Source organism: Schistocerca gregaria, chromosome 5 (assembly GCF_023897955.1).
Source record: "Schistocerca gregaria isolate iqSchGreg1 chromosome 5, iqSchGreg1.2, whole genome shotgun sequence".
NCBI lineage: Eukaryota > Metazoa > Arthropoda > Insecta > Orthoptera > Acrididae > Schistocerca > Schistocerca gregaria.
The window spans coordinates 290,615,368-290,630,235 of NC_064924.1; positions in this window are offsets into that span (position 1 = coordinate 290,615,368).

A 14,868-nucleotide genomic window follows, 5' to 3' on the forward strand; every position below is an offset into this window, starting at 1 on the left:
AATGAACAACAGTGGGATCTGATAACAGTTAACGAAATAGGAGGTAGTAAGTAAACATTCATAGTTCAACGGAACATATAAAGGGGGCTCTAACATAATTTAAAAGAAGATAAATTGCAACCAATATTTTCAACCTTTCTAATACAGCCTGTCAGTGTAAACGTGTCTCTCCTTATAGGAAAGACGTGTGCCGTGGTGATGTAACTGCACTTTGTATTTCCTAATACTTAACGAGATGAAAATGATTCTCTGAAGCGAAAAGTCCCTGTGTATTTGTTGCTGTAGCTGGCATCTTGAAATTCTCTGCTACTCGAACTTATCTTGTTTGGCTGAAACTATATAAAAGAGAAGAAAAGGCTATGTTTGCTGAAGATAGTTTAACTACAATGCTCTCGAACATGTTACTAGTGTGAAGAAAGAATACGTCAGCACTGTGTCGTTAGCATGAAAATGAGTAGGATCGAAAAATAACCAGAGAAATGACTAAAGGAGGAAAGTAATTTCGTGTGAGATATTAAATTGACTTAATTTATTATTCACAAAACGGACAAGAAAATTCATGGCACGCAGACAGAAACGTCCTCTCGTAGTCCACTTACCACACAATCACAAAATGGAGAAAAATAACCCCTTATGCGTTACAATGTACGTGATTCTGTTTAGAGGGTGGGAATTTAAAATGAACGAAGGCCTATATCATCGGATAACTCGCCCAAAAATGTGTATTGATCCTTGCATTTAGAAACAAAGTCACAATATGAGCAAAGACCCCCCCTCCCTCCAAGACGGATACAAATTCCAAAAGCAAGTCCCGCAGCAACACTAGAAAAACCATGGAATATGGAATTACACCAAAGCAAGGCAAGCGGGCAACGATTGCATCAATAATCGTAGACGTTGCAGCTTAGTAACGCCAGTCTCAGCTAATTCACAGGATAAAATTCTCAGTTTTACAAATCGCTAACAGGCAGCACCATGTGAACAGCGTCTGGTGCAGACAAAGAGGAAGAATAGAATAAAATGTACACGTGGAGCAACCTGATTGGCTGACAAGGCTTCACACTTAAAGTAAACCTTGAAGACGTACTTCTCTTTACTCACTCGAAGATTAGGCTTTTCCAGCAGACGAAAACATGGACTTTTTGATTCATGCAACTTGATACATAACGTAAAATACCTTTATAACAGACGGCTGACATTTTTGTGAAAGATTTTACTTTGTAGACTGTATTAATACCATTGAAGACCTGAAAAAAACTAAAATTGTCTTTACGCCAAAAAAGACTTTAATCCTTTCCGTGTCTGATATAAGATTCGAGTAAATAAAAAACTAGGGGGATCTAGGTGATCAGCCGGTTACGTCATAAATGTGAAGTTTTCTTGAATTCTCATTCTTTCCGTTTTGTAGAATAGTTTCAGAAACGTTTTGGGGAAGTTTTGGGATACTAATGTTATTAATTTACGTTCTTACAGTTATTTATTCTGTTAAGGGGCAGTTATTACCTGTTGGACCATTTATTAGGGTTTCTTTTAGGACTTTTCTTACTTTTCCGCTATTTGTACTTTGTGTTCCATTTTTCTTGGACTGTTTAGTGTTTTTTGTTTTGGCCCTCTCTTAGTCTACTTAATGCTGATCCACTACACTCACCCTTACCTCTAACTGGAAGAGAAGTCATAAGCAGGCAGAGCTGATGCAAAATGAAGAACAGAAGTACTTCGTAAGTTTCTGTGAGTTCCCGAGCATATTCTCCATAACGATGTCCTTCCACATACAGGCTGGTTTAACTAAGCTGATCGCCGCAGTTACTTCCTGAACCGTTTAAATTACCGCAATTCTGTTATCACCGAAATGCACCGTCAAAAAGTCCTCACTAGGTACTGTATAGCCTCTTACCATAGCTATATTGAATACAGAAATTTAGGCACCAGCTTCGCATTTTCAAATAGAACTATAGTGATTACTACTGATGGTACTATAGTAGACAAAGTCAACGGCATTTAACTCTTAAACATCGGATTAGTTGTTCCTGAGTACGGTATTTAGAACTTTCGATATATCTTTTTTGAACGTCATACTGAGTGCTGTCGAATACGACAGTTGGTGTTGTTACACTGAACTGTGGCGTCAGGCTATTTGGTTCGCTCCTCTCGTTACAGGCTTGCTCGTTCCCCCCGCCGTAGTACTCCAGTGTATTCACAGTCACAATAGATTGCACATTCGATGAATTGTCGTTCTTGATGGATTCGGTCTTTTGGAATACATGTGCACGCAGTGCACAACTGTTCTCTTCGCTTTTCGAACTTTCACTCGGGCATCCAATAACTCCATGGTGAAAGTTGAAAATTTGTACCGGACTGGGACTCGAACCCGAATCTCTCGCTTAACGCGGGAGGTTCCTTAAATACCTCGGCCATCAGGACACGTTTCCAGTTCGACAAAAATTCTTAACTTGTCACACGCTAGTACCATCCACTGTCCAGTAAGAGGCTTGGATCCTATGTTGCATCCGCAATGAACTTATCAACGCAGTCATGTTCACAGATACAGTATATAAACGTGTGGTTTCTGAAGAACAGAAATTTGTTAACATCGAGTATAGATTCAAGTGTCAGGAAGGCGTTTCCGAAAGTATTTGTATGGAGTGTAGCCATGTATGGCATGTATGAAAGTGAAACGTGGACGATAAATAGTTTAGACAAGCAGAGAATAGAAACTTTCGAAATGTGGTGCTACAGAAGAACGCTGAAAATTAAATGGGTAGATCACATAAATAATGAGAAGGTATTGAATAGAATTGGAGAGAAGAGAAATTTGTGGCACAGCTTCACTAGAAGAAGGGATCAATTGGTAGGGCATATTCTGAGGCATCAAGGGATCATCAATTCAGTATTGGAGGGCAGCGTGGAGGGTAAAAATCGTAAAGGCAGACCAAGAGATGAATACGCTAAACAGATTCAGAAGGATGTAGGTTGTAGCAGGTACTGGGAGATGAAGAAGCTTGCACAGGATAGAGTAGCATGGAGAGCTGCATCAAACCAGTCTCTGGACTGAATACCACAAGAACAAACGTGTGGTGTCTGTTCTTTAAATTCCAAGTGCTAAATATTGTAATTACTCCTAAACTAGTAATCGAATTTTGAAGGGTGAAACGGCATTCAGTTTGTCTGTTACAATACCAGCAACAAAAATGAGTATAGTTCTGTTTGAAACTTTTTTTTTTAAGTTTTAGAACCTCCAGAATATTCCTAGGATCTCTGCGAACTTGACTTTTTGACAGTGCATTTAGATGAAAGCAGTATTACGATATTTTAAGAGGCTCTGGAAACATTTGTGGTGAACCAGCTTAGCTGAATTAACCTATATACGCCTAAGGTGATAGTTTTACTAATGTATTCTTGTAGCAATAATCTAACATTTCAGTATTACCACGAGGTGATAAATTTGAGGAGTTGATGATCACATAACATTTGTACAAGTGAGAACCCACCATAGAACGTGTTCACTGTATATATGTTTTATCGATTGTAAATTTTTTCTTGATAGAGGTAAGGAAAAGGCTCAGTCAAGAGAAAAGAATAACGATTACTATACATAGCTAGTTTTTTTATTCATTTATTACCAACAGACAATTTACAATGAACATAGTCACACTCTGACTCACACGTAGACGAAGTGACACAAGTATGACACACTGACTAGGTGGCGCTACTGATCCACCGCGTTTGTCTAATACGTGGCAGAAAAGTTGCAATTACACAGGAATAAACCTAGTTGTAGCATTGAGCGTTATGTAAGCGATCATTAACTGATTACTAAGTTAACAATTCTTCCTAAATCTAAATCTTAACAAGAAGAGAGTTATTAACAGACACAGTAGGATCGATCATCTGATTTTACACGGCTAATCGTTTGTGGTGCAAATGAACTGCACAAAATGCTATAAGCATGTCATTTTTATCACTATTAAATCACAATATGTTCTTGTAGTCTCAGGCAACGTTGTCACCAGAAGACAAATTCTGAGATCACTATGTGTACTGACTTTCAGTAAATGTCCATTTTTATCACTCTAAGCAGGATAGATTTTTGTTAGCTCGAAGTGAGGTCACGTTGCTTTCAGCCTTTTCAATTAATCTTAGTCCATCGCCGGTGATTAATACGCCCGTATATCATGTGGATGAGGTACAGAACCTAATAGAAATGGTTAGTACTCCTTGAGATTGAAATTACAAATTACACACGCTGTTGTCAATGATCATAAGAATGCCCTGTTGGAAATCAAGACGGCACTTGCAAGATACAAAAACTCATTTATTCCTATCTTAGCTTAATCGTTTCCCAGTTGCTTTAGAATCAATTAGATAACTTCCCAGTGCCGTATGCATGGGGAAAAAAACTTAATCGACATAAAGTTCAAATTAGTACTCTTTGGGATTGACAGTATAAATTATATGCATTGTTATTAACGTTTATTAGAAGGCCTCGTTACATATCGTGACATTCACAAGGTATACAAATTAATTCACTCCCATTTTAGCAAATAGTTTCTTAATTTCATTACTAGAATTTAAGTGATTTAGCTGTGTCGAGTAGTTGGAGTACAGGATCTAACCGAGGTGGAATTTAGGGTTGATACTCGTCGAGACTGACAGCGTAAAATACACACGTTGTTAACACTCAACAGGATATTCTACTGCAAGTCCTGACGACACTCACAGTGTACTCGTATATGACTTCATTTATTTCAAGTTACTTTTGACGATCTGCTGGTTTTACTTTAGAATGACATTATTCCTCGTCCTGGAGTCCCCTGGCTTTGCACGCCGTAGATTATGTGTCACGGGGTCCAGTTCTTTCAAAAAGATTGTGCATTTTAATGGTATTTAAAAAATATGAAAATTTGTATATCTGCGACGGTTATCCACAGTTGTTATCTCATAAATACTTTCCCATCATGCCTTTCCTGTTTGGATGCCTATAGCAGTATCAAAACACCAATGTATCTCCAACAGCTGTGACAAAGCAGGTAAATGCTTCTGAGTACTTTTTTTCTAAATATCTTTCGACACAGTGTGTCCTTTTCAGTTAAGTATGTGGAAACAACTAGAGCGTAAAAAGCAACACTCTTGGTCTTTGGAAGTAATTTGTCCTTTAAATCTTTTCTGTTAGAATTAACTATTTAGTTTTTTTAATCTACGGAGCTCGTTCCAATCCTTATGAATAGTGCCCGTTTCACAAGTACTCTTCCAGGATTCTGAGTTTTTTCTGTTTTAGAGCCTTCAGGACTCTCTGCGATCTTGACTATCGCGTCGCTCGACGTATTGAACGTTACTGTGCTATCTTAATGAACCGGGGCGACACAGATATTTTAAGCCAGTTGACTGGCAACCTGAGACACTGCTAATTTGCATTTATCCCTTAGTTCGGTGCCTTTTCGCTGAATAATTTGAATTTCCTCTACAGATTGTCAGAAGGAAATACACTATTACACGAGTCTCTTACTCCTCGGAGGTCAGAGAGCATGTGCCCGTTCAATATTTTGAGCAAGATCGAGGTGTCACGCAAAGGGTAGGCATAGTGCCCTAAACGGATCAGGTATTTCTGCCGCAACTAATACCGTATGGAGGGGACTGCACGAGCTCGGATAATGAATAAGAACATTGGAAAAGCATTGCCCACGAGATGGGAAAGTGCCCAGATTTGGAGACTTCATCGCAACTTTAACTACTCCGAAATGTTCGACTCAGCGTACATATGTTAAAGAGCAGGACATATTTATTTTATTTCCTATTTTCCAAAGGTAGTCTACGAGACTTTATCATAGATATTCAGCAACTGTCTGTTCCGATTATACGCTTCTCTTTCTTTATAAATTTTTATTTATGTTCTACGCCTCTCGACAACAGCTGCCCAACACTTCTTGTCCATTACTTTCGTTAAAAAGTATACATGAAAAACACTGATCTGCACTAGTTCGTTTCTTCAATGTCCGTTGAAAATGCACCTTTTCTGTATTGAGATTCAGAGAGATTATGTTATGGATCTCCGTGCCTGAATCCAGCAATGCTACTCATTAGTGTTTGGAGGCTGCGTTAATGTTAAGGATATACTTCGTCTGTTGTTACATGTGGTACGTCTTCTTTAGCTCAAATGAAGAGCAGAACTTGAGTCGAAAAGTTGAAGTCACATGTGAAGCAATTTTACGTACACTTAGACCATTTCAACAACTGTAAGATCCTCGTAGGCATTCTGATTGAAACATGGGACTGCGTTGAAAGCACTCAATTTATGAACACTGTAATCAAAGATCTACCACGGTGCGTGATACAGGACGTATATAACAAACTGAAATCAGTTAGAGTTTTGGTATTCTGAAAGAATGGGAACGATGAAATGAAAATTTAAAAGAAGTAATGCAATTTATTTATTTTGAAAGATTCAAATGGAAATCGGAGGAGAGACCAAAAATGAGTTCGAGTCTTTCAAAGTATTGTATAAGGCTATTATGAGTGTGTTTAGTGAACCATTTGTTTTCCATTTGCAAAATGGTTTAATTCGGCACAAAGTATGATGCAAACGCAAAAGCTGTCAGTTCAGTAGATATGAATTCCTTGCCTTGAAAGCTTAGAACAGCTTAGAACAGCGCCAAGTCAAAGTAAATTTAATATTTTAATTGTACGCCTGTGAGAATGAGATAATTTTAGCTAAGAAGACAGCAGCAGAGGTAGCGCGTGTGCGTCTCTCTCTCTCTCTCTCTCTCTCTCTCTCTCTCTCTCTCTCTCTCTGTGTGTGTGTGTGTGTGTGTGTGTGTGTGTGTGTGTGTGTGTGTGTGCGCGCGCGTCGCATGTGGATGTGGCTTGTAGTTATTCATCTGTATATCAAGATGTGTCGATATTTCCTAATGCTATGGTATGTAAGGATGTACTGACTTTGTAAATATTTCCTGAGTCTGAACTTCTCGGGCGATGCTTCGGTTGGTGTTTGGCTACCTCTGCACAGCTGATAATTTAATCGACGGAGTTACTGTATACAAACTTAGCCTGTGATCCGGTTAAACCACGTCAGTTTCAGAGAATCACTAGTATGCTAGAAAGTTTAAAAGCAACACACAATCCGTTACAGAGTGAAAGATTAATTCTCGAAGCGATCATCTAGGCTGCGACTAAGCCGTTTCTTTGGAAAATATTTTCTTCCGGGAGTGCTAGGACCTCAAGGTATGGAGGGGAATTTCTGCGAAAATTGAAAGGCAGGACATGAGGTACTGGCGGAAGTAAAGCTGTGAGCTCGGCTCTTGAGTCATGCTTGGGTAGCTCAGTTGGTAGAGCGCTTGCCCAAGAAAGGTAAAGGTCCTCAGGTTCGAGACAACATGACACACACAGTAACTTTTAAGCCAGTACATGTTTCGCTGCAAAGTTGAAATTCATTCTGGAAACCATCCGCAGCTCGTGGTCTAATGGTGCCGGCACGGTAGCTAAGCGTGTTCGGTCAGAGGGTTAGCTACCCTCTGTAACAAAAAAAACTGAATTAATGGATCAACGAAGAACCTAAAAGGGTATCATCGGACGTCCGCCTCGAACAAGCACAACGAACAATATAGACCAAAATGAGATTAAAAAAACAAAAAAAGGTGGCTAGCGTTGCTACCTCTGAATCGTGGGGTCCCGCTTTCGATTCCCAGCCTGGTTGGAGATTTTTCTCTGCGCGGGGACTGACTGTTTATGTTGCCTTCATCGTCATCTTCATCACCCTTAACATTCGTGACAGTGGCTAGATTGGACTGTGAAAAAACCTGGACTGTGAAAAAAATTGGGACTTTGTACGGGTGCTGATAACTGCACTGTTGAGCGCCCCGCAAACCAAACATCATATTGCTGGAAACCTACGTTTTTATTGAATCTCAGCACCGGTTGCGAAAAATCTCTGCACGAACGGTTTCAATCCTTAAGTCATTTTCCTGTGGTCACACCTGAACAACATGAGCCTTTCTGTCAGTTGGCGTGCACTAGCGTATTTGGCAAAATTCAGCTGACTGATGAACTCATTTTGTTCGGGTATGACGACTCGAAAACTGCTTAAGGACCGAAGTCGGCTGGGGGACCACTGAGTCGTCTATAAACCATCTACAACATTGTCTGAAAATGATGAGCATGTCCTCCATTCAAGTACTGCGTACCCATAGCGACAGCCTCAGCGGAATGTATTCTGCCGCATATAACAAAACTTATTTGTATACTTACAGCCGCTATTGCTATCTAAAACTAGTCATTTGAACTGAGTTTACAAACATCTACGTGTGTCACCCGTCTGGTTCATCAGTCTTTTGTGTGTCGCAGCTTCTACAGAGTCACATACGATTCGGGAACATTCGTTTACGATTTTTGTACAGATCGATCTAATGTAGCAGAATTACTGAAATTAAGGACGCATGTGACTGCAATCTCGGCCGCCCCAGAAATGAAACACACCTACATAACGAATGGAGCGCTGCCCAAATAGAGCGAATCGGCTACCATACGACACGACTGTCTCTCCCGATGCTGAAGGCTGGAGGCGTTCTTGCGAAATCCTGCGATGGTCTCCACCGCTAGCCTTGCAAATGGCGCTCCTGCCGCGTACCATCTGTCCCGAGATTGATTGCCCGAGGACAGCCGGCGACAGGTCGTGAATACGGCGCTGAGGACTGAGGTCGCCTTGGATCGTGGCGCCTTGCGAGCCATTTCCTTTCTCTTACACTGCAGGTAGGATTTTATAGGAACTTATAAGCACTGAAAATATCAGATGGACTGTACACTTCCATACAAAAAGTAAAGAATGTGTGTTGTTGTAGTTGGGAAACTGAAGCAGAATGGCCTCTATTACGTGTCGAAAATATTTTTCATTTCATAGCAACGTAGTAAGTATGTAATAATTCCAGTTCCTAAGAAGGCAAGTCCTGACGGGGGTGAATATCACCAGACCAAGATTTACTAAGACTGGTTGCAAAATGCTGATACGAATTCTACACATACGATTGGAAAAAATGGTAGGAGCGTCTTTAGGAAACATCAATTTGGGTTTCAGAGAAAGAGATACTCTCGAGACAGTATTCGCCCTAGGGCTTAAATTAAAAAAAAATGAGAAAAGCCAACCCTACATTTATAAAGCGTGATTCAGCTGCCCGTACCGATGGATTTACTGCAACCCGCAAAGCCACCAAATGATAGATTTTTATGTTCTCTCATTCGCTATGTGCAAACTGTTAGTCTAACAAAAAAAAAAGTGGATAGGCCCTTTTTGTAGGAATTTTACTGTAGTTAAATTTTGTACTAGGGCGCATTTTCGTTAGAGGTCGTAGCTTTTAAAGTATTCAAGTAAAATGTGCAAAGGTGACCTTCAAACTGGTTTTGCTTGAGTAACTCGAAAACCATAGCCTCCAGAGGAAACGAATCCCAGTACAAAATTTAACTATATTATCTTTCCTGCAAAAGGTTCTCATCATTTCTTCTGTAGGACTACAGCGAAAGAGAGAATATGAAAATCTCATGCTTGGTTTTTGAAGGCACGCGTGATCTTGTATATTTAGAGAAAGCTTTTGACAATCTTGTCTGGAATATATCTAAAATTCTGTACGTAGCAGGGATAAAATACAGGAAGCGACAGGTTATTTTTGCACTTTGTTCAGAAAACAGACTGCAGATATATGATTCCAAGGTTACGAAAGGGAAGCAGTTGTCCAGGAGGGAGTCAAACAGGATTGTCGCCTATTATCGATATCATTCATCACATACAGACTGTGTATTAAACCGAGGAGACTTTTGTAAAGAGAATCAATGTTCACAGAGCAGAAATAAGGAATCTGAGGTTTGTCAATGACATTGTAATTTTGTCTGAGACATCAAAGGACTTGCAAGGGCAGTTGGATGCAATGAATAGTGTCTTGACAAGAAGTTATAAGACAAACGTCAACCAAAGTAAAACAAAAGTAATGGAAATTAGTCGAATTAAATCAGGCAACGATGACGAAATTTGATTAGAAGATGAGACACCAAAAGTAGCAGATGAGTTTGTTTTTTGTGCAGCAAAATGTGATGGCCGAGGTAGAGAGGATATCAAAGGCAGACTGACAATAGCATGAAAGCATTTAACAACGATGATAAATTGAAATAATAGAAACTGGTGAATGACGCAGCCAGCCATAAATACTTTTTAAATGTGATACTTTAGTGCCATAACCGGTACTTGTCACCTCAATAGTTCTGATGCAAAACTATGAGAATACCGTTATTGCAGTATTTCCAAACCCGACATTATGTGCTTAGCTGTTTGAGCGCAGTGTGAACAGGAGAGAAAGAAAGTAAATATTTAATACCACACAGCGCACGAATAGGGATTGGACAGGGACTAGATGGTAAATTGGTCACGACGTTTTCAAAACAAGAATCTCATGTGTCGCGCGAACTGGATACAAGGAAAATCTGTTTGGTCAGACGTCTGTTTGAGCCCAATGCTGTCGCATGCAGCACTGTCCAACATTGCTTGTGTGTTACGAGCGGTAACCATGACGTGTTGAGTTTTAGGAGCGGGACGACAGGGGCCTAATGAGCCAGCTCGAGGCAAGTCATCAGTGGGCCGTCACGAGCCACATCAATTACGGCCCCAACGTGGCTACTGCTCGTTGTGGTTGTCTTCTTCAGCACCTGCTCTCTCCTCTCACATCCACAGCCGTGCCTTACTACGTCCCAGAAGCGCATGTAGAAACACGATTCGCATGGTGGAATTCGTATTCTTTAAGCAAAGTGATGAAATCAGAGAGGAGGAACTACATTACTTATCGGTATTATGAGGGGCGTTTGATGCGTAATGCAACACACTTCTTGTCGACCAATTTCTGTTGGAAAAAAATACTTCTTGTGGGACATTGTGAGACATCCAAGGTTCAGCGCCTATAGTTTCATGAAGTTCCGGTAGGGGCGGCGCTATACGTAGGCTTCAAATAGCATATGTAACAGAGGTGCATTGCGAGCAGTAGGTGTCACTTCATTTCTTTTGGAGGATAACTACAGCGTCGAAGATAGGTGCTAGCAGAATGTCAATGCAGACATAGCAGTGAAACAAAAGCACGACGAGTCGTTGGGCAAAATGTCTGTCATAGCAACAAGGTCAAAAAAGCTGTTTCGATCTCCCACGTGCAGGCCGGCCGCACAAAGCTGTGACTCCCAAAATGTTGGAACGTGCGGACACTCTCGTCCGAGGTGATCGACAGAACACAATCAAACACCTCGCTGCTCAACTGCACGTCTTTGTTGGTAGTACTAACACACTCGTCCACCAGCTGGGGTACTCAAAAGTGAATGCTCGCTGTATACCTCGCCTTCCAAATACGAACTGTTTCGCCCAATGAAGGATGCACTTCGCGGGAAGCGGTACGTGTGTGATGAGGAGGTAATTGATGCAGCAAAATGGCTCCAGCGTCGACCAGTAGCGTGGTACCTTGCGGGCATGAAGGCCCTCACAGTGATATGGCGTGAGGCTGTCTCAGTAAACAGAGTTTATTTGAAAAATGTGGTTTTGTAGCCAAAAGAGTGGGGAATATGGTTCTTGAGACAACCGCTGCTACAAGACTCGTTAGTTGACGGTGCAGTAGCTGTACAGGACAACCAGCGTAAAAAGGTCTGAATATACATAGTACACCAAACAATACCGACAAACTTAGATGTACTGTCGAAGAAGTCCTAAGGAACAAATTGCCGCTTTAACGTCTAAGTCCTGCAGCGTCGTTGGGCGTCGTTTGTATATATCCATTCTCAGTATCCATGTGTAATGGAAATCCCTATATGTCAGACAGCATTATCTAGAATACAGCATTCCATAAGTGAGAACTTACGGCCTCTGGGAGAAAGCGCGAGGGCTCTTTTACCGCTCGGTGGTTACCTGACCTAATACCTGAAAGTTTTAGTAAAGTAAATGAAGATATTGTTATTGGCAAGTGAAGACTGAAACGTAGAAATGTATGCGCCGAAAAAAGTCATTTTGTAACGAGACTAGGGTGAAGCTCTTGGAATGAAACGAGTCGATATCACCCGCAACTAAGGGTCATGTGACGTGGACTATTCCTTAACTGCATATGTTTGCCTTTAGGGAAGTCCAGAGAGCACGTGAATGCTGCATCCAGAGACGATTGCCTGACCAAAATGCTGATCGTTTTTCCTTGACGTCAATGACGATTTCAAAGGAATTGGGACCACTGGTAGCCAAAGTCCCCACCAAAGAGATAGCAGTTGCATACCGGTCGTGTCAACGTATAATAGGACGATCTCGCTTTGACGAGGTATGCCGGTACCAAACATACTAATATTTCGAGAGATGACGTAACCACAAGATAGACACCGAGGGATGATCTTCCCTGTCGTAACTTATACTTCAGAAACAAGAATAATGGCAACTATTGTAAGACAGAAGACTGACGATATGGAAATTTTCTGCTCTTTGACACCACGACGTACAAATTGAGCGTTTAGTGTTTAGATATATGCCTAAGAGCAGAACGAAATATGAAACGGATTTATGCCCTTCAATAGCAGAAATTCCGTTAAAAGTTAAGTGACACACGTTAGAGTGGACAGTGATCAGCCAAAAGACCGTCCCCTATTCTATTCTATTTCAAACATGACTAGTTTTGTCTTCAGCCAAACTTAATACGTATTTCAAGGCAGAGCACGTGTGGGACGCCTCGGTTATAAAATCTACAGTCACAAACCGAGAAACAACATTCGAGATCGATCAGGGAAAGGAAGAGTGTCATTCGTCGGTGGTATTCCTCGTTTTGTATGTGGTTGATGCTACTCACGTTAACACCTAGGGTGGCCTTTCTCAGTACCTAGTGTACGAATATTCAGGTTAATCGATGGGAAAGGCAGGATGAAATTGAATAACACTTGCTTTATTTGTTCCGTTCGCTAATGGAACTGCTTTTACCCGTTTTTCATGCGTTGGACAAATTTGTCTGAAGCAACTAATTATTCAGAAATATTTTTCAATACCAGTTAGAGAGGGCCCCGACGAAGGAAATTTCAAAACGATGGAAGAAGGCATCATTTACGAGGTTATGGAAGAGCGTTCGCGGATAAATGAGAGGCAAAACACTATGTCAAGAAGTAAGGCGAGAGGCGAACGGTGTCATGCCAGTGGGGACATACAGGTATCTGGGAACATGTTTCCCCTCAGGATGTAAATTAGGTCTTACGTTAAAGAAGATACATGCAGGAAGGAGAGGATTTTTCATTGAATGAAACACACTGAGACAGAGATCTAAAATTCTTCTTATAAAGGACATAAAGGACAAAAAGTTCATTCGCCTAATTTTTCTGCACGACACACCGATGTTCTGCAGTTAGGGAAGGGGATATATAAAAATATTCGAAAGAAAGGTACGCAGACATTTACCTGGACCAACAATTAATTATTAATGTCAGTCGAGTATTGAGCTACATTTATGATTAAGAGGTAATCGGGGTGCAATGGGCGGGTCATGTGGCACGTTTGTCGTAGAGAAGCAGTGCCAGGAACTATAATGAAGCGAATAACGCAGAAGCACCGCCGCTGACAGGGCGAGACTGCTCTGACGTAGTGAGCTAGGAAACGGCCTGATTAACCTCGGTGTTTCACCAGGCCTGAAGAAGTTGGCAGAATACTGACGGAGATGAAGGAAACTAGTTAAGACAATGTGAGGATTCCAGAGACAGTGATCTCTATAGGACGATGGCAATGCCGATGACAATGATGACCTTACACTCCTGGCGAAGAACGTGCTGCATTTAATCATTTGTGACTAAACTGTGGTGGACTGAAAGTCAGACTGTAATCTGGACATTGGTACTTCACGGACAATGTTTTTCCAATTGACGTACCAATTTGCCTCTGAAAGAAGTGGAGCAGAGTCGGTGGTTTTTCCTTTCACTAACCCATTATTTTCTTCATTAAGTAATTTAGAACCAACTATGGGACTGTCTATAAGTTGATTGCAGTGCGCCTCCTTCTTTCGTGTTTGTTTCTGTGATATCTTGATTCTGGAGAACTCTAGCAGTGAGTAATGGTACCTACTCTGCTATGATGCGTTTCGACACACGCTTTTACCAGACCATCATGCAATGTTAACGGAACCTCTGACGTCAATGGATGTTTAGTCACCGCTTATAAGGAAACAACAGATCCAAAGTGTTCAGTGAGCGCAGTTCCCACAGCGAACCTCTCCTGCTTATTGTTAAAATTTTTATTGTCAATCGGCCATCGATATATATCCTACGATCTTGTATAACGTCATATTTAACACCTGTTCTAATAAGTATTACACAGATTGACACTGAGGCAGGAAAACATTATTCAGACATGACGTAAAACATCTACAATGATCCACGAGGTCTGCAAAACTAAATTTCTTGATTGAGTATGTTTTTAAGCACAATTTACCATTCATAACGGAGACAAATTAGGGTAATAGATCCAGAAACAAAAAAGGTACATTTTCAACCAACTTCTTCTGGGTCCACCTTTTACATAACCAATTTCTGGCGATACCACCACATTTGTGATCGAAACGCTGAAGAGTCCTGCAACATTAGGCGGTCATACAACCATAAATTTTGATCTAAATCTGCTCTGGCTGCAAAAGTCTGCATCGTGAAAGAAAATTCCAAATTTTCTATTTAGGAACTTGTTGTACTTCTCAGGGCGTAATGATTGTTTCGGGCTGTTCTCCAAAGTTAGATTGGTGAATTTGTAGTTAGAAGCTCTATAGTTCGCCCTATGAATTATTAGACTTTGCGTTGTCTTTTTAAATAACAGTTTTCTCCAATGGATGTGGTTCAAGAAATGATATTTGGTTAAAAAGC